Here is a 20855-nt window from a genome sequence, read left to right as displayed (position 1 = left end):
ATCGGGGCGGCGCTACAATCCCCGATCGGCGACCTGCAAGGCGCCTTTTAGTGGAGATCTTTATTCCATTCTTTGCCGGTTGGTGAGTGCAAGTGAGGGCCCTATAGTGAAGTGCGTGTGAGACTAAGTGTGTAAAAATAAGTAGTGGAGATCCTAGATAACCAGTTTTAATAAGAACGGTCCCACTCTTAATTAAAAACAAAAACATGCGTAATCATCCAGTGAGGGTGTCTGAGTTACGCTCAAGTGGTCAACATGTTTCTTGCAATGGTCAACTAGACCGCAATTCTTCAGGACCAGAGAAGTACACACACTTATTGGTGGTGGCAGCAACTAATACTTACCACCGGTACAGCACCCTAATAAGTGGTTACTTAAAAATTAGTGATGCCTGTGAAAGAGAAGGTAAAAGGACAAACATACAAATCATAAAGATAAATTTGCTATAAAACACTGTAAAGTCAAATCGCCTCATAAACTGCACCCAAACAAAGTGTCATGCAGTATCAGTGATGTGTAGGTACATAGCATGATACGGAGTGTTAAACAAAACTTCTTAGTGACTAGATTGACCTATTAGTTAGGTCAGGCAAGGGCTGTTGCAGAACCGATATCTTAAAAATATGCCAAAATGTGTAAAAACTTGAAGAAAGAAACAACTCACCCTGGAGTTCAGGGCGTCTCGTTCCAGCGAGCAGGCGCTAAACAATAACACTGAATAGTACAGTGTTCTGTGGACACAAAAGCACCCGTACATGGGGTGTATTTAAGCAATGTCATGTATGTACAATCAAGGCTTATACATCGTTATTTGAGGATGGCACTGTTACATGGTGTAAATTCACAAAAAGAGATAATCGGTGGCATCTCGAAGGGAGATAATGGTATACCACAGATAACTTGAGATTATAAAAAGTTATCTTGGCTACCTTCGAATATCATAGTGATTATGTATACAAACTGCCCTCAGTTGAGGATCAAGTGAAACAGGACCGAGTCTCAGGAGCTCCTCTAACGATCGTGTGTTAAAGCAGCCCTCGTATAGAAGACAAACAAGGGGTCTCCAGAGCTCATCTCGGGGAAATGGTCAATACTCACAGCCGTCCTTGATGTGGAGAGACTCGGAGCCTATCTTCCGTCCGCGCCAGCTCGATGGACACCCCTGGATAATGGCGGGGAGAAGACATAGCTAGCACGAGCCAATCAATGGGGAGAGCTCATTGTTACACGTCAACCGGTTGCGTGTGTGGAGGGTAGAGCTACTCTGATAGGCTCCCCTGTGTCTGATGGATTTCGAGTCGACGTACTCTTAACGTTCCGGGCTAGAGACGTCAGCCAATTAGTGGTGGTGTATTAGGTTTTGTCTCCTGGTAACGGTAACTACGCAACATGAATGTAGTTACGGAACTCACGGATCTGGCTGTTTAACAGTGTCAAAATAATCCGGAATAGAACTTATTAGCAGTGTAAGCCATGGAGTCAAAAGGATTAAAGGAAACCTACAAACTGTAGGCAAAAGACCCCAGCGTTATCTGTGTAAACCCAGTTCACAGGTAACGTGAACAAATATATTTACACGACCATCGCGGAAATCAAGAGTGATTATCATGTGGTACACGTCAGATCTGGTAATGTGGATATACAACTAGATCCAGATATTCACGTGCTAGCCCTCGGCTATATCGAAAAAACGGACAAGAAAGTCCCTATGTTAGGGAAAGATAGTCAGTGATGTTGGACCAATTCAGGTGTATAAAGCCCGTCTACGATTAATCGTGTGTGAGCTGAAGAAGATTCAAAAGTGTGGTCAAATGTTCAATAGGCTAGACCATGGGATGTCTTCATTCAACCCTACCAGGTGTGAGGAAAGTCTCATAACCCACCTTTGTTCAATGGAGAACAATTTAGCATTGCTAATGGTTTTAAAGGATTGGAGGACTGTCCACTGAAAGGAGTCGGGGGAGTGTTTTTTGTCAAGGAAATGTTTTGTCATTTTTGTGTTCTCTGTTACACCGAAAGTTGCTCCGATGCTCAATAATTCTGGTTTTTATTGGTCTCGTGGTCATCCCTATATAGGGGAGATTACAAGGGCATCGGATCAGATAAATGCAATTATGGGTGTTGCAATTGGTGTGTGTTCTGTTTTGCCAAACGAACCCATTAGGAAAATCAATATTTTTCGTGACTTTGGTAAGAGGGCATGCTACACAGGAGCCACAAGGATAATGGCCCGTAACAGGAGGGAGGTTCCATAGGGTGGTCTGTCTGATGTTTTTGGGTAGTTTAGGTCTAGTGTGTATAAGCCTGTCCTTCAGATTGGTAGTACGTTTGAACACAAACCGTGGGGTGGTCAATGAAAGGACCCCGGTATTAAGGATGTTCCAATGTTTTTTAATGGTGTTTCTAAGTTGTGCCGAATTCGGCGTGTAAGTCGAAACACAAGTGAGGCAGTCTTCATCGGTGTGTACCCTTGGTTCAAGTAACACTTCCCTATTGTTGTTGCGGGCACGTTTGAGTGAATTCTTAACATCACGACTCTGATAACCCCGTTGCAGGAGATTATTAGTCAGAACCGAAGATTCCTTGATGAAGTCAGGTAGTGAACTACAATTCCTCCTGATACGGAGGAACTGGCCGAAAGGGAGGTTTTGCTTAAGAGCTAAAGGTTGGTAGCTCTTAAAATGTAGTAGACTATTCCTGTCAGTGGACTTACGATGGATAGTAGTGCTCATAGTCTGGTCTTTCAGTAGGATTAAGAGGTCCAGAAAGGGGATTTGTTTATCAGAAATGGTGTGAGTAAACCGTAGGTATGGGTTTAAGGTATTAACCCAATTGCAAAAACCCTCACAGTGGACTTGGTCACCTTTCCACAGAACCAGAATATCATCAATGAATCTCTTCCACAGAAGGATGTTAGATCTGTAGGGATTTGATTCGTGGTGGATGGCTCTCTCTTCGAAAGCTGCCATGTAGATACAGGCCACACTCGGGGCAAAGGTGCTGCCCATCGATGTGCCCTGTATTTGATGGTATAATTGGCCCTCGTATTCGAAAAAGTTTTCCGTGAGAGCTAGAGACGCACATTCTAGGACAAAGGGACGGGGTGTAGCTGACACCCACTCCAGTTCACTAAAAACATCCTCAATCACCTCAAGAGTGTCCCTCTGTGGAATATTGGTGTAGAAGGCCTCAACATCCAGGGTGATGAGGTAATCCACTTGACCCTGGTGTTGAGAACCCTCTAAAAGTCTGAGAATATTCATGGTATCCCTAAGAAAAGAGGGAGTTTTTTGGACCACAGGTTTAAGAAAGTGATCAACAAATTGTGAAAGTGGTTCGAGAAGCGATCCAATACCGGAGACAATGGGCCGGCCAGGAGGCGGGTTTATCCCCTTGTGTATTTTTGGGAGACAGTAGAAATATGGAGTTTTTGGTTCAGTAGTCACCAGAAAAGTAGCTTCCTTAGTAGTGATCCAACCATGGGTCTCAGCATGAAAGACCATCGTGTTGATCACTGTTCTGAGTCGAGAGGTAGGGTCCTCTGTAATCGGTAAATAGTATTTCCTGTCACTGAGTTGGCGTGCACACTCCATACGGTAATCTGTAGTTGACATGATTACCGTTGCTCCCCCCTTGTCTGCTTGTTTGATAGTGATCAAGGGATCGTTGCTGAGTGACCGTAATGCCAACTCTTCCCCTTTGGTAATATTGTGGAAGGCGTTAACGGGTTTCTTTTGTTTCCAGTCTTTAAGGACTGCCTGCTCAAAGGTTAAGACCTCATTGGGGACCATACCACTGTGTGGTGTAAAAGTGGAAGGTTTATGTAGCCCAGAATCTTCAGTTGGGGTCCCTGGTTCGCCATGGAAATATGCCTTCAAACGTATTTTGCGAAAAAAGGCTTGTATTTCACACATCTCCCTGAATACGTCAATCCTAGGCGTTGGGACAAATCCCAAACCTTTTTGGAGGACTTGTTTCTCTGTCTCATCCAGTATGCGAGGTGAGAGGTTAACTATTAACGTCTCTTGTTCTTTGTCTGGCTCCTTGTTTCCATTGATGTTGAGGGCTGGTCCTGCCAGTGTACCCTTTTCTCTTCTCCTCTTCTCCGCCCTCTTCCTCTGCCCCAACCTCTGCCTAAAAAAGGGGGGCCCTGTTGGTAAAAAGGGGGAGGTGGGCCCTGTTGAAAACCGGGGAAGTGCCAAAACTGTGGAGTCGGTGGATATTGTCCCTGAAATGGGATCATCGGGTAAGGGGGGTAGTTATGTTGTCCTTGTCTATTCCTATTGTTCGAGTAGCCTCCGCTGCTCGAATCACTGCTTGTATTTGAGTCACGTCTGGAGTTATTGGAATCCTCATCCGAGGAGTAGCTGTTTAAAACTGATGTGTAGTCTGCCTTGAGATATGGGTAAACCTTCTCTTTGTCGAATTTCTTGATGTCTTTTTGTAATTTATTTATCTTTTGTTTCATCAAGAATTCCTTGTTCTCCGCTATCTCGTTGTTAATTTCAGACAATTTAGTTTTGAAGACTACAGTGGTTAGGGAGACTTTAACAATGCCCTCAAGATTCTGGATTCTGATGAGGAGTGCGTCTGCCAGTCTCTTGGCTGTATTGATAATAAGTATCAACCAGTCCCTGGTGCACTTCCAGGACACCAGGGACCATTCTTTCTTGAAGATCATGTCCTCAAGAAAGAGACGGGGAAAGTTCTTCACAATTAATCCATTAGGGGCGATGTTAGCCCTAAGGTACTCCGTCATCATCGCTCCATGTAACGTGATTTTCAGCCACTCCCGTTTAAGGGTAGTTAAGGTCGTGAGGTCGTCAGATCGGGTTCCAGACGTGGAGCCAGTATCTAACCCTAGTAAAGATGGTGTTCGTAAAATTTCTGCAGCAGCGTCCTCGCCAAAGCTTAAACCCTGGCAATCATCCATGGTCAAGCTGAATCAAGGGATAAAATTAAAAAGAAAGAAAAAGGCAGGAAAAATCTCTGTCCTATAGCAATGTAAGTGGGCCAAGGCTTCAAGAATTTGAATGTCCTTGGTATCCTAGTCAGTTCCTACGAGGGAGACCCCGTGCTAAATACAATACAAAACAAGGAGGAACAAAGGGGCTATTTAGGACAGGTCCAGCATACTCAGCCCAGCTATAAATCTAAATAAAGAAAAGGTATGCTGTTCCTACAGAGGCTGTCAAGGGTTATGAAATTTGTACGAGTCAGGAGGTGGTTCCTCCCTAAGGAAAAAGACCCTCACACATCCGGCAGACTCGCTGTCATGTATCGTCAGCAGGTGGCCCAGATGTCAAGTATCATCATCAGGTCTGCTCCGAATCGGGGCGGCGCTGCAATCCCCGATCGGCGACCTGCAAGGCGCCTTTTAGTGGAGATCTTTATTCCATTCTTTGCCGGTTGGTGAGTGCAAGTGAGGGCCCTATAGTGAAGTGCGTGTGAGACTAAGTGTGTAAAAATAAGTAGTGGAGATCCTAGATAACCAGTTTTAATAAGAACGGTCCCACTCTTAATTAAAAACAAAAACATGCGTAATCATCCAGTGAGGGTGTCTGAGTTACGCTCAAGTGGTCAACATGTTTCTTGCAATGGTCAACTAGACCGCAATTCTTCAGGACCAGAGAAGTACACACACTTATTGGTGGTGGCAGCAACTAATACTTGAATCAACAAAAGAGAGGGGGGGACCGAGGAGCAAATAATGGTCCAGTGTCTGCGCTCCTCTAACATGATATTTAAACCAACAGAAGACACTGTTCCAAAGGAAGGGTGCTAAATAGCCCCTACCAAAAAGCAAAAAAAAAAAGGGGGGAGGAAGTCCTAGGTATATGTTGGGACCCGGCACAAAGGATAAAGAACAATGCTTGTCCCCTGTTGCCCTCACACACCCGAGGGTGTCATGCTTCATCATCGGGCATTTGCTCCTCGTCGGGCCCGGCGCTGCAATGCCCTACGGGTCCCCCGAAGGGTCACTTTAGCGGAGATCTTTTGGGGAAATGCCGGATGGTGCATGTGTGTGTGAGTAGGTGAGGGTCCTTAAAAGAGGGTAGAAAAGTGCGTGCAAGGTAAATAAAAATTGTATTCCGGGGTTACTAAATCAAAAAGCTCGAGCAAGGCTGTTGCCAGAGATTAGCACCCCTCGGGTATAGAGTTACCCCAGCAGGCAAGTTATGCCTGTCGTCGATCAACATGTTTCGCGCCCCTATTGCCACCAGGGTCGTTGGCGCTTCTTCAGGATCAATAAGCAGATGTAGTGAAGTGCACGTGAAGTGAATAATTAAAAGTAAATACCCTCATAGTCAATCAGGGCGGACTACCATGATGTTTCCCAATTGGGTAGTAAAAATTTTGTAGACGCTCCTGATAAGTATCCTAGGAGAGAAACACAAAATAGAGGACACACAGTATGAGCATCAGTAAAACTTGGTGCATCAATACGTGCCACAATCGTGTGCACGACCTGCCACAATCAAAAAGAAACACAGAACCAAAAAGAAGGGAACACCCAGTGTATCCCTAATGTCACCATCGCCCCCAAACTCGGGCCCATATATGATTGCCAATCAATTAAAAAATTTCTCAAAGTTGTCAATCTTAGGGGTCTGGGGTGTCCACATTAGTTGACACTATCCTTCATCACAATCCCTACAGACATTGAACACATGCTAAAACCAGTGCAGAGGAGAACACAAAATCAGGAGACCTCGCATGCATGGATAGACATATGGCATGTGCATGAAGATGACAGTATCTAAAGAACGGCCTTACCCGACATTATCGGGGAACAAAACTCCTCTGGCCAGCAACGCGGGTCACCCACTCCTTCTTGGACTGTAAAGGGGAGCATGGTGGGGAAAGTGGTTCAAAAGCAAGTGAACAAAACGCAGAGAGGGACCGGTTAGGTCCAATAGCTGTATATGGGCTGAGTACTCGGTCATAGAGAACTGCCCCTGCTATACTTACGGTCCTCTCTGGAAGCGGGATGCAGAGAGCCTACCCCGTCCTCACGTCTGCCAGGGAGAAGCACTCGATCCGGGCCATAAGGTTAAGTACTGTCAGGGGAGGAGCCAGGGCGGCACCTTCTTCCGGAACCTTCAGACACCCTGAATGATACTGAGGCTGCGCAAAGGATCAGTGAGAGACGCTACAGCGTCTCGGGGGAGAACTGCTCTCCCACGTTTGCGCAATCATATCGTAACAAAAAACAGGGAAATAGAAGGGTTCTGCTCCACTACAGTGGGTCTAATCTTACTGGCTAACAGTAGCCCGGAGCAACCGAACAACCGGCACTATGCCAGCAGGTTGAAAGTATCTACTGTATTCTCGATAGTGTCACTAGACCACCGGGGGGGAGGGCTGGTAATCATGAGATACACAACGTGCAATCACGGCTGCACATAAAAGTCGTAATTAATTACACACATGATACCAAGTGATCACAATGTACATAGGGAAAAGTGAGGATACTGACCGACATTACAGCCCAACATGACACCATCCCACGTTCAGGGATTAAAAGAGAACATAACATCAGCCCCAAGAGGGGTGGCAAGATAACACCAGGTAGGGGGGTGATGGTAGTGCAGTTCTGTGTGTGAAAAGGAACGGAAATAGAAGGGATAGACAGGAGTAAGGTCCCTCGGCTGAGCCGCCGTGCTACTACTGAATCAACAAAAGAGAGGGGGGGACCGAGGAGCAAATAATGGTCCAGTGTCTGCGCTCCTCTAACATGATATTTAAACCAACAGAAGACACTGTTCCAAAGGAAGGGTGCTAAATAGCCCCTACCAAAAAGCAAAAAAAAAGGGGGGAGGAAGTCCTAGGTATATGTTGGGACCCGGCACAAAGGATAAAGAACAATGCTTGTCCCCTGTTGCCCTCACACACCCGAGGGTGTCATGCTTCATCATCGGGCATTTGCTCCTCGTCGGGCCCGGCGCTGCAATGCCCTACGGGTCCCCCGAAGGGTCACTTTAGCGGAGATCTTTTGGGGAAATGCCGGATGGTGCATGTGTGTGTGAGTAGGTGAGGGTCCTTAAAAGAGGGTAGAAAAGTGCGTGCAAGGTAAATAAAAATTGTATTCCGGGGTTACTAAATCAAAAAGCTCGAGCAAGGCTGTTGCCAGAGATTAGCACCCCTCGGGTATAGAGTTACCCCAGCAGGCAAGTTATGCCTGTCGTCGATCAACATGTTTCGCGCCCCTATTGCCACCAGGGTCGTTGGCGCTTCTTCAGGATCAATAAGCAGATGTAGTGAAGTGCACGTGAAGTGAATAATTAAAAGTAAATACCCTCATAGTCAATCAGGGCGGACTACCATGATGTTCCCCAATTGGGTAGTAAAAATTTTGTAGACGCTCCTGATAAGTATCCTAGGAGAGAAACACAAAATAGAGGACACACAGTATGAGCATCAGTAAAACTTGGTGCATCAATACGTGCCACAATCGTGTGCACGACCTGCCACAATCAAAAAGAAACACAGAACCAAAAAGAAGGGAACACCCAGTGTATCCCTAATGTCACCATCGCCCCCAAACTCGGGCCCATATATGATTGCCAATCAATTAAAAAATTTCTCAAAGTTGTCAATCTTAGGGGTCTGGGGTGTCCACATTAGTTGACACTATCCTTCATCACAATCCCTACAGACATTGAACACATGCTAAAACCAGTGCAGAGGAGAACACAAAATCAGGAGACCTCGCATGCATGGATAGACATATGGCATGTGCATGAAGATGACAGTATCTAAAGAACGGCCATATACCTAGGACTTCCTCCCCCCTTTTTTTTTGCTTTTTGGTAGGGGCTATTTAGCACCCTTCCTTTGGAACAGTGTCTTCTGTTGGTTTAAGCAACTAATACTTACCACCGGTACAGCACCCTAATAAGTGGTTACTTAAAAATTAGTGATGCCTGTGAAAGAGAAGGTAAAAGGACAAACATACAAATCATAAAGATAAATTTGCTATAAAACACTGTAAAGTCAAATCGCCTCATAAACTGCACCCAAACAAAGTGTCATGCAGTATCAGTGATGTGTAGGTACATAGCATGATACGGAGTGTTAAACAAAACTTCTTAGTGACTAGATTGACCTATTAGTTAGGTCAGGCAAGGGCTGTTGCAGAACCGATATCTTAAAAATATGCCAAAATGTGTAAAAACTTGAAGAAAGAAACAACTCACCCTGGAGTTCAGGGCGTCTCGTTCCAGCGAGCAGGCGCTAAACAATAACACTGAATAGTACAGTGTTCTGTGGACACAAAAGCACCCGTACATGGGGTGTATTTAAGCAATGTCATGTATGTACAATCAAGGCTTATACATCGTTATTTGAGGATGGCACTGTTACATGGTGTAAATTCACAAAAAGAGATAATCGGTGGCATCTTGAAGGGAGATAATGGTATACCACAGATAACTTGAGATTATAAAAAGTTATCTTGGCTACCTTCGAATATCATAGTGATTATGTATACAAACTGCCCTCAGTTGAGGATCAAGTGAAACAGGACCGAGTCTCAGGAGCTCCTCTAACGATCGTGTGTTAAAGCAGCCCTCGTATAGAAGACAAACAAGGGGTCTCCAGAGCTCATCCCGGGGAAATGGTCAATACTCACAGCCGTCCTTGATGTGGAGAGACTCGGAACCTATCTTCCGTCCGCGCCAGCTCGATGGACACCCCTGGATAATGGCGGGGAGAAGACATAGCTAGCACGAGCCAATCAATGGGGAGAGCTCATTGTTACACGTCAACCGGTTGCGTGTGTGGAGGGTAGAGCTACTCTGATAGGCTCCCCTGTGTCTGATGGATTTCGAGTCGACGTACTCTTAACGTTCCGGGCTAGAGACGTCAGCCAATTAGTGGTGGTGTATTAGGTTTTGTCTCCTGGTAACGGTAACTACGCAACATGAATGTAGTTACGGAACTCACGGATCTGGCTGTTTAACAGTGTCAAAATAATCCGGAATAGAACTTATTAGCAGTGTAAGCCATGGAGTCAAAAGGATTAAAGGAAACCTACAAACTGTAGGCAAAAGACCCCAGCGTTATCTGTGTAAACCCAGTTCACAGGTAACGTGAACAAATATATTTACACGACCATCGCGGAAATCAAGAGTGATTATCATGTGGTACACGTCAGATCTGGTAATGTGGATATACAACTAGATCTAGATATTCACGTGCTAGCCCTCGGCTATATCGAAAAAACGGACAAGAAAATGACACCCCAGGACTGCTACTGCAGCCTGGGTAAGGTGGTGCATGCACCCCTTACTGAGATATAGGTTCACTATATCTCTCAATATCACTGCACATATAAACCTATCAGTCACCCCTATGGCAGGCCTTACTAATCCTGAAGGCAGGGTGCTGGGTTTTATGTGAGAGGGTGCCCATGCATGAGCAGAGCCCCTCTGCAGCCTTCGGAACCTTAATTCCAGGGTTGTTTGTGATGCAGCCAAACCATATACTTTTAAGTGCATTATAACCAAACTGTAAATGCTAACTTTGGGATGGCTGCACGGAAACAAGTCGTGTTTGGTGTCAAACACCTTGGAATCATACCCCCACACCAGTAACTGGTGTGGGAGTATGATCCCACCCTTCTAGAGGGAGAGACATGACAGCACCGGTATACCCGGTACCGGCTAACAGAGCCCTGGCTCACAAATGGATGCTGCCAGCCACAGACAGGAGTCTGCCCTCCTGCTGCTGGACGAAACTCCGGCAGGGGAGGCCTGGACAATAGGTTTCCTGTCAGACAGGCTTTAGTGTATTGGTGCTGGGTGGGTGCACTCCAAGAGTGCTTTGAAGTTCAGCACTGGTGGCACATTTGGTGTCCCTGTGCATAGTCCAGCTCAAACCGGTTGCAGGGGCTACCAGCCCCTGCACTGGTGCAAAACTGGACAAAGGAAATGGGTGTAGCCATCACTCTTTCCTGACCCTCCCATAGGTGGGTCTCCAGAGTATGTCTAACCCCTTCCTGGGGTATAAAGAAGGAACCCCTGACTACAGGACTTTAGATTGCACGTGGACAAAACTCTGATACTGAATCCTGGAACTTCGATGATCTACATTGAACTAGATGACTGAACAATCTCCCTTGGAGTAAAGGAGTTACTCCCTTGCAAGGCAGGCACCAAAGACGCATCTGTCCGGTTTGCATCTCCGAGGCTCCCGCCGGAATCCGAAGAATTTAGCAACACAGAAGGCGGGTTTCATGGTCTCTGAGGTCGATCTGTGCGCTCAGCAATTCTGAGGCCTGTATCCCTCGTGGAAGACCATGCAACCCGAACCCCTGGACACAGCGACCATTTGCAGAAGCATCAGCTTTCCAGCGACTCCTGCAGCTGAGCTTTGGGTTACTTGTAGCACGGACCCCGAGCAGCATTTGCACCGAAGATTGCCCGTTTACAGTCCACGAGTGTTCCGTGAGCTTGCCCTTTGTGTTTTCTCTTGAGGTCCCTACGCGATCCCTAGTCCGTCGACTGGTGGGTCTCTGTGAAGGCAACTCTTTACTTCTAATTGGGCTTATCTGGTTGCCCCAGATGTGCCCTGACTCTCCATCGCTTGGGGAATCCCCAGGACCTTGCTGGTCCACACCGAAGCAACTTTTCTCTTCCTGCGTGGGTTGCTGTTGCCAAGGCTTGTTGGGTCCAATCCGGGCACCGACACCGCAGCACTTGACATCCTTCGTGGGACAGCTCAAATCCAGCTCCTGGTCATCAACGCCTCCTGGTCCTCGTGGCTGCAGAGTCAAGATTCACCTCTTCGCACCTGAAACACCAGACATCGGTGGGCATTCGTCTATCGTGTCCCTGGTCACTGCCAAGTGACCCAGACTCTGTCCCCTCTGCTTTCAGGTTCTTCTGATCTTCGATCCAGTCTTGGATCACACCGGACACTTCTCTCCTTCCCGGCAGCAGCACTTTGCATCAGATCGCCATTGCAATTAAAGACGATTCCCGACACCATTTGACACCTATGCACCCAGCTTCCCTGGGTAAGGTCACTCGAGTACTCTGGTGCTCCCATGGGTGCTGGCCCTAGAACCCCCTAAGTCTAAAGGGGTTTGCTCAAAGTCCTGTCCTAAGTGTCCTTAACGTCTAAAATTCCAACCGCGACTTTCCCATTGAATAGTACTGGGCTCGCGCCTGTGTTCTCACATTGCACGCATCCCCCGTGGGTCTTCTGTGTCACTACCTTGGGTGGTTCCTTGGGGTCCCAGCGATTCTACGTGCTCTAGGCACTGAGTCTAGTCAAGTCGTGGTTTACACTCCTTCAAGACTTAGCCTGAAGGCTGCTCTCCATAGCTACCTGTTATAACCTGTTGTGTTGTGTGCATCTTCCTTATTACTATTCTGTCCCTTGCTGCTCAGCCATGAGTGATGTCACTTAGAATGTTGGGTGTGAGGGACTGGTGGAGTTGGCAGTTGGAAGAGATGGGCTGAGCAGCAGGGAGGCTGCTCCTGGTGGGGCTCTACAAGAGATCTAATGGGCTCTCATAGGGACTTAACAGAGGCTCTACAAGATATCTAATGGGCTCTTATATATGGACTTAACAGAGGCTTTACTAGAGATCTTACCATCTTGATCCCCTATTTCTGTGTTTTGTATCATAGGGAGGTTTATTTTCCCTATTTCAGAGTTTTGGGAGGTGTTTCTCCCCTATAGGGTGACGTTGTTCCCCTATTTCTGAGTTTTGCGTGATGGAGTATCATAGGGAGGTTTATTTTCCCTATTTCTGTATTTAAGGGAGGTGTTTTTCCCCTATAGGGTGACGTTGTTCCCCTATTTCTGAGTTTTGCGTGATGGAGTATCATAGGGAGGTTTATTTTCCCTATTTCTGTTTTTAAGGGAGGTGTTTTTTCCCTATAGGGTGACGTAGTTCCCCTATTTCTGTATTTAAGGGAGGTGTTTTTCCCCTATAGGGTGACGTTGTTCCCCTATTTCTGAGTTTTAGGGAGGTGGTGTTTTCCCTTATGTTGGTGGTGTGTACCCATCTATTTAGTTTCCTTAGGGAGGGGGATGGGTTCATTATTCTGTTGCTTTAGTGTTTTTCTTGTAGATATCTTCTGATTTGATGTATGTTCACTTGCATAATGAATTTCTGTTTATGTAAGCCATGGAATTTTTGGTGATGTCTTGTTTTTATGCTTTTGTATCTTTATGCTTAGTTTTCGTAAGGAAGGGAGATGTGTTATAACCTGTTGTGTTGTGTGCATCTTCCTTATTACTATTCTGTCCCTTGCTGCTCAGCCATGAGTGATGTCACTTAGAATGTTGGGTGTGAGGGACTGGTGGAGTTGGCAGTTGGAAGAGATGGGCTGAGCAGCAGGGAGGCTGCTCCTGGTGGGGCTCTACAAGAGATCTAATGGGCTCTCATAGGGACTTAACAGAGGCTCTACAAGAGATCTAATGGGCTCTTATATATGGACTTAACAGAGGCTTTACTAGAGATCTTACCATCTTATTTGATCCTGTAACCTGCCTAATAAATGTACAACCTGTTCTACGTTACCTAGCTACCTGATTGATGCTTCATTATTACACTACCATTAGCATAGCTTTCAATAAAGGTTGTCTTTAAACCTATCATCAATAAGGGTTGTTTGGACTGGTGCAAGGTGCCCACTATAACTAGTGGACCGCATATGCCAGGCCAATGTCTCACATTGGTGTGCAGCGGTGGGATTCAAGCTTGCTATTGCTTTACCAGATAATCTCAATTGAGTGACTACCTGAAAACCACTATAGGTACATGGGTACATCTAAATCAAGTTTAGAATACAGGAAGTTCTACTGAACTTAGAGTTGTGTGTCAAGGGCTTAGCACACCCTTTCTACAACTCAAGAGAGTTTAGTATGCTACTGCGATTCGCTCCCTTCGCTCGGGCAAGGCTATGGGCCCCAACGGCCTGCCGATTGAACTGTATAAATTACGCCCGGATAAAATCGCGCCTTTCCTCCGTCATATGTTTCAGGAGTCGCTCGAGAGGGGTTCCCTTCCCGACGACCAGCGTCTGGCTACTATAGTGGTGATTCCCAAGGATGGTAAGCCACGTGACCGCTGTGCCTCATATAGGCCTATTTCCCTACTAAATGCCGAACCCAAAATCCTTGCTAAGGTCCTCGCTAATCGCTTGCTGAGCGTTATATGTGACTTGATACATCCGGATCAATGCGGCTTCATCCCACATCGTAATACCGCTCTCAACTTACGGCGTCTGCACGGCGTCCTCGCTAGGGCGGAGTACTTCTCTGAACCGGCCATATTGGTTTCCTTAGACGCCACGATGGCCTTTGATACCATTGAGTGGCCATTCCTTTGGGCCGTCTTGGCGAAGTTTGGTTTTGGGGAGGGGTTCCTTAGCTGGGTGAAGCTCCTTTTTGCTGGACCAATGGCTCAGGTTGTTGTCAATGGGCGGGTTTCTCGGCCTTTCGCTCTCGGGAGGGGAACTAGGCAGGGGTGCCCGTTGTCCCCGCTGCTCTTTGCTCTCGCCTTGGAACCGCTCGCTGCCTGGCTCCGTTGGGAGCCCTCGATTAGGGGGCTCCGGTGGGCCCCGGGCTTTGAGGACCGGGTCTCATTGTACGCGGATGATATTCTCTTGTATCTCACCTCTCCGCGGACGTCGCTCAATGTTCTCTTTGATGTCCTTACTTCCTTCGGGAAAAATTTGGGTCTGATAATTAATTGGTCCAAATCTTGTGTGTATCCTATCTCTGGTGGCCTTCCTCTCTTGCCGCCTCGGCTTCCGCTCCAAATATCTCAGTCCGGCTTTAAATACCTGGGGGTGTACGTTTCGTTGGATCCGGCGGTCCGCTATGAGCAGAATCTCCTGTCTCCACTCCGGCGTTTGAGGGCGGATACGGCTCAGTGGTATAAGTTGCCCTTGTCTCCACTTGGTCGCGCGGCGCTGTTTAAAATGATGTCCCTTCCCAGATTTCTTTATGCACTCCAGAACTCCTTTGATGTCATTCCGGCGGCCTACTTTAGGGAAGTGGAGAGTTTGCAGAGGAGACTGGTGTGGGACGGGCGAGCGCGTATCGCTTTGGCAAAGCTGACTCTCCCCTGGTATGACGGGGGCATCGCGCTTCCTGATATTAGACGGTACTATTGGGCCTCCCAGCTGTCTGCCATTAACCATGCTACGTATGCTCCTGGTTTGAACCCGGCATATGAGATGGATAAATTCCTGCTTCCCGGCGGTAACTATAACAGAGCGCTTTACTCTTGATCCGCTGGTAGGACCCTTACGGGCCCTACTAGGATTGCGGTGCGTGTGTGGAAGGCGGCGAACGTAGCGATGGGCTGGAGTGAGCGTTTAACGTGTGCCACTCCTTTATTCGCCTCAGAACGCTTGGGAAGCCTCTGGACAACGAAAGGCTTCGAGCGCTGGGACACGATCGGCATCAGCAGAGTGGGGGACCTGTGGGTTAAAGGTGCGGTTAAATCCTTCGCGGTGCTCCAGAGCGAGCACGAGCTTAGTGAAAGAGAGTTCTTCCGTTATGCACAGGTTCGGCACGCCCTGCTCTCGGTCTTTGGGGAGGGGACCACGGTCCCTGCTTCTTCGCCTCTCGAGGACCGCATACTCGATGGTCACGTCCCCGACCAGTACTATCTCCCTGATTTACAAAAAACTGATAAACAATCGGGCGGACCTCTTGGTGCGTCTTCGGGAGGCATGGACGGGAGATGGGGTGGAGTTGGACGACGAGGATTGGCAGACTGCACTGTCATCCCCTAAGGAGGTGGCCATCCCGGCCCGTCTCCGTCTGGTCCAGCTTAAGATTCTCCATCGTGTATATGTGACGGGCCCCCGCTTGGTCTCGATGGGGTTCTCTGACGACGGACTCTGTAAGCGTGGCTGCGGGCTCAGTGCCACCTTTCTCCACATTCTATGGGAATGCCGCGAGGTGGCGGAATATTGGCGCCAGGTGCATGATATTATGAGACGAGTCACCGGGGTCGCTCTGCTGCCGGAGGTGCGTTGTTGTGTGCTGAATGTATGGGAGCCCAATGACTATAATGCAGCTCAGGCTCGGTGGGCGGCCTTGGGGAACATGATTGCAAAGAGAGATATAGCGCAGCTTTGGGGTTCCCAACGGCCTCCCACCGTGTCAGTATGGAAGGAGAACATGGACTGGTGCATGTTCAGGGAGAAAACTGTGTATGTGGCTCGTGGTAAACCGGGGGCTTGGGGTAGAATCTGGGGGCAGTGGAACGTGTATCGCGGGTCTATCTGTGCGCCCCCCCTGGTGGATACGTCTGGGGTTGCCTCGTCCCCCTGATCCTTGAGGGTTCCTTGCTTATCTCGTACTTTGGATTACAGATTTGGTTCTCCCGTGGCCCCCCCCTCCCTCTCAGGCCTTCTTTTATTGACCACCCTCGGGTGGTCGGGTGTGGACTCCCCCGGCTGTGGTTCGACGCCCATTTCAAGTCGTTTCGCCTTGCTTTTTGTTTTTCTTTATTTTTGTTGTTATTTATATTAAAAGTGTGTATCCTGACTTCCCTTATGTGTAGTCTGATCTACTGTGATATGGCGGAGCCCCTGTGGGCCAGTCATTGTTTTTTTGATCTGCTTGACCACTTTAACTACTAGCGGCCGGCCCTGGCGGTTGTAGGCCCGTGCTTGTAACCTTTTCTCTGCACAATAAAACTTTTTTCAAAAAAAAAAAAAAGAGAGTTTAGTAGGCCTCACTAGAGTAGGTAGGTGCATACACCACACCACACTAGTCATGTCTTCAAGGGCAGAACCCAGTGGGTCTCTCCCCTCTAAGTATGATCATGTGACATACCAAGAGTTGAGGACCATGTGTTCCTCAAGAAATTGAAGACAGGGGAAAGCCCAACAGCACAACATCTCATTCAGACGTTGCTTGCAGAGGACCTTAGGAAGACCCCAGGGTCTGATGAGGTAGGCAAGATGGGTGGGCCAGCAGAAGGGGAAAGGCCAAGAGGTGACCACACCTATGACCAGGACTCTGACCCGGAGGATCAAAATAATTCTAACCTGGAAAATCCAATCCATCCTGAAGGTGAGGGAGAAGGTCTCAGTGGCCCTCTCTATACCCCACCTGGAAGGGTTGGTGGTGTGCCAAGAAGATCAAGTTCTCCTTCAATGGAGTCTAATCAGTCTGGTGCATCTGGAGGGACCTCTGTCTCTCGTAGGACCATTTTCCCACAGAGGAGGGAGTCCTCTTAGGAGAGAAAATGCAGACTGATCCAGTTTGAGGAAGCTAAGCTTGGGATTAAGAGAGAACAGTTAGCATTGGACAAGGAATCCCTGGAGCTCCAGAGAGCTTCACATAAATGGGGGCTAGAACACCGTGGTGGCAGCAACAGTGTCCCTAGAGGTAGAGAGCATACTCATGACCATAGGAACCTGAACAAGATTGTCCCTCCATACCAGAGTGGGGATGACATCCACAAATGGATAACTGCACTGGAAAGGGCCTGTAAAGTACAGAGGGTCCCTCAGGAGCAGTGGGCAGCAATCTTGTGGTTCTCCTTTGCAGACAAAGGTAGTGACAAGCTCCTCACTGTTAGAGAAGAGGATGCTGACAATTACAAAGTCTTGAAGAGTGCCCTGATAGATCGGTTTGGCCTAACCACTGAACAGTACAGGTTGAAGTTCAGGGATACCTAAAAGGCACAGACTCAAGACTGGGCTGACTTTGTAGATTGTGCTACTAAGGCTCTGGAGGGCTGGTTACTTGGCAGTAAAGTGTGTGATTTTAAATGATTATACAATTTGATTATGAGGGAGCAGATCCTTAATAATTGTCAAAATCAGCTGTTGCATCAGTACCTGGTGGACTCTGATCTGACATCTCCCCAAGAATTGGGTCAGAAGGCAGACAAATGGGTCAGAACCAGGGTGAGGCAGAAGGTTCAGAACCAAGGTGGTGACTCCAAGAAGCAGGATTCCAAAAACTCTGACAAGGGTGGGAACAAGGGTAAAGACCAGAAGTTTGGGGAGAGACTTGTTTGGGCGGGAGATCGTAGCGCTTAAATAACGCGCATAGAGAGTAAACGTTGATTGTAGGCATGTGATGAAGTACTGATTATTTAAATGTACGTCTTAATTTGTGTATTACATCTGACGGTTATTATTTTTTTTAACTTTCAGTGAACCCCTGAAGAAGGGATATTAAAGAATGCCCGAAATGCATTGGGAAGATTGATCACTAATGATTCATTTATGTATGAGGCATGCGACAGAAAAAGGCCTAACGGCATATCTGCCGGTGTAGAAGCTGTATATACATTATCGTTCACCATGTAACAGGATGAAAAGCAATGATTTTTTTGATAAAAGGAATAAAGGGATTAACTTTTGGATTAATTTGGTGTAATTTTTGCACACTTTGGATTTTGCAGTGCGTCCGAGTGTTGGAGTCAATGCACGCTTCAACCTTTTTCACTGTTCCCGTGAGGCACAGGGTCAGACTGATTTGCATATGGCCATGTCTGAACTGGGGTGGTGAAGTGAGCTAAAGAATGATGATGGATTAAACCCAGATCAGTTGACTAGGGGTAAGTGTTTGATTTGCTCAAGCGCTCTGTCCATCATCTCCTTTGGTATCGCTTTATATCACAAAGAAAACACCTTAAATGATCAAAGCCACTGGCCAAATATCACAATGGCAATAATCAAAACTCAATACATCACCTGGTGCAAAAAACACTGCATCGCAAACTGGGGAAGTAAACAGCCGTGATTGAGAGCCTCAGCAACCAGGGTCCACGCTCCGAGATAGACTTGTCCGTCCTCGCTCGGATTCCAAACGCCCGGTTTCTAAGTCCACAACCCTCAGCTTTAAAAACACCAGAAGGTTCGAGAAAGACCTCCCCCTGGGCAGGAGGAATCTACCAGAACTTGCCAGGTTCCAAGCAAGCCTTCCCACGGCAGGAAAGAGCTCTCACATCCCCTTCTCTGAATCACGCATGTTCCAGCCTCTATCTTGACAAAGCTCACAGTACATAAACAATCCCACACAAAAACAGAAATACCTTGAGCGGGAATAACCCAAGCAACTTGCAAGCACTGCTGTGCATGCAGAAAAGCTGAAGCAAGGCAAAGTCAGGAAAAAGGATGACATGTGGCCATGTCAAAGCCAATAGTAAGCACTTCATAATTCTCATACAACACAGAGCACATGTGTGCATCACCGCCCACAACACTGCACTTCGAAACCAAAGAGTACATTCCACACCTCTCTCTCCCTTTCATGCTTTCAAATGCACATCCCACACGCTCTGCTCTTGCCAAGGCTATTCTACTCCGTGACAGCTCCTACTGAAAGACAGCAAGATTACAAGAAAGAAGAGAAGCAGGCATATGCAGGACCATCTCGTACATCCAGGCTAGGATAAAATAACACACTAAAGTCAGTTAAAATAATGGTAGTCAAAGGTCATCACAGGGTCTCAAACCACAAGAGTGCCTCTAACACTGCACTACCTTACATGAAAAGAATACTAATCTTTTGAGGGTTTTCAGGTGAAAAAAGCAGGATTCAGCCACAGGCTAAGGAGACAATTGTGAGTGTTGAATGGTGCTCAAGCGGCAGACAGATTGAACAGGTTTGGGATGCTCGCCTAGCAATGGTGACCAAAGTTGGCTATCTCAAGAACCGCGCTTGCAGAATTTTAGAATTGGAATGATTCACTTTCAAAAGGTTGCTGCTCATTCGTATCAAGGGCTATTGGACGGTAAAGATAAAGACTGTATTATATCGTGGAAATAATTAAACCTTGAGGGGTGCCACATAATGAGAGTATAGGCAAGGAGTGGCTAATGATTTGGGCTCCTACCAATAAGAAATTAATGCCAAAACATAATTTCTGCAGAACAGGGTAATAGGCAATATGGGATGTTATGGTTTATGGTGTAAGCGGCGGTTGTACGTTAATTAATGGAAAATATTTTCTTTACAGTTCAAAAATAAGCTTATTGAGGAAATTAAAAGTCACAGGACAATGTAACAATACATAGTCACATGAACCAAGCTAAAACTGAGTAACAACATAGTTGTGTGTATAGATCAGTTTAGCACAGCTTTAAAGAAAAAATGATCGGGATATGCAAATCGATCGGTGTAAACAAAAGAAGGTTGCAATTCATACAGAGATCATAATACAGAATACAAAATGACCAGGTTAATATAATTTCAACGTAAGGAAAGTCATGGAGGTTTAGAAACGTCTTGTTGTAAAGGAGTCAGGGAGAGGGAACGTCTAGCACTAGCATCAATAAACAGTGTGATGGGTGACCATAAATTCAAGCGTTTCGCTGCCATATGAATAGGATATACAAAAGTTGTATCTAACCTATGCTTGATAAGATAAATTGGTAAAATCTTTCCAGTTTTTGGTTATTTGTTGAAAGGCGACTGCCAAACAATAAGTCTACTATCTTTGTGTTAGAATTGCAGTCTGCTCAGACAGGAGATAAGCTTCCCAAAAACACGTGAGAAATAGAGGAAGGGCATCTGGAGTCAAAGATAGAGTTAATTTGAGACCACACGTTTTTCCAAAAATTATGAACCGGTGGGCACGTAAAAAGTAAATGGTGTAAATCTGCATGTGGGGAGGAACATGTCCAGCAGGCATCAGAGAGCTCAGTGTGTCTTGCATTTAAAGTAACCGAGGATAGCAAAAGTCTATTATATATAAAGAAAAGGGTCTGTGTGGTGTTTGCTGCTCTAGAAGATTTTCTGAGTTTAGACCATATTCTGTTCCATATAGCTGTAGACCAACTAACCTCCGTATCTTGTTCCCAAGAGAGCTCCACCGTAGTTTTTTCTCGTATATTGCATGAGGTACGTAA

General features: G+C 46.7%; 1 protein-coding gene across 1 annotated transcript in view; it reads left to right on the top strand.

The window, feature by feature from the left end:
* The window catches only part of SYNJ2 (synaptojanin 2), a 583647-nt gene that overhangs the window by 104007 nt on the left and 458785 nt on the right, over positions 1–20855 (top strand). The gene's annotated exons all lie outside the window — the stretch shown is intronic.

This window comes from Triturus cristatus, chromosome 6, assembly GCF_964204655.1.
Source record: "Triturus cristatus chromosome 6, aTriCri1.1, whole genome shotgun sequence".
NCBI classification, from domain to species: domain Eukaryota; kingdom Metazoa; phylum Chordata; class Amphibia; order Caudata; family Salamandridae; genus Triturus; species Triturus cristatus.
The sequence above is the reverse complement of the archived record's forward strand: the minus strand, read 5'-3'. Positions and strand labels throughout refer to the sequence as shown.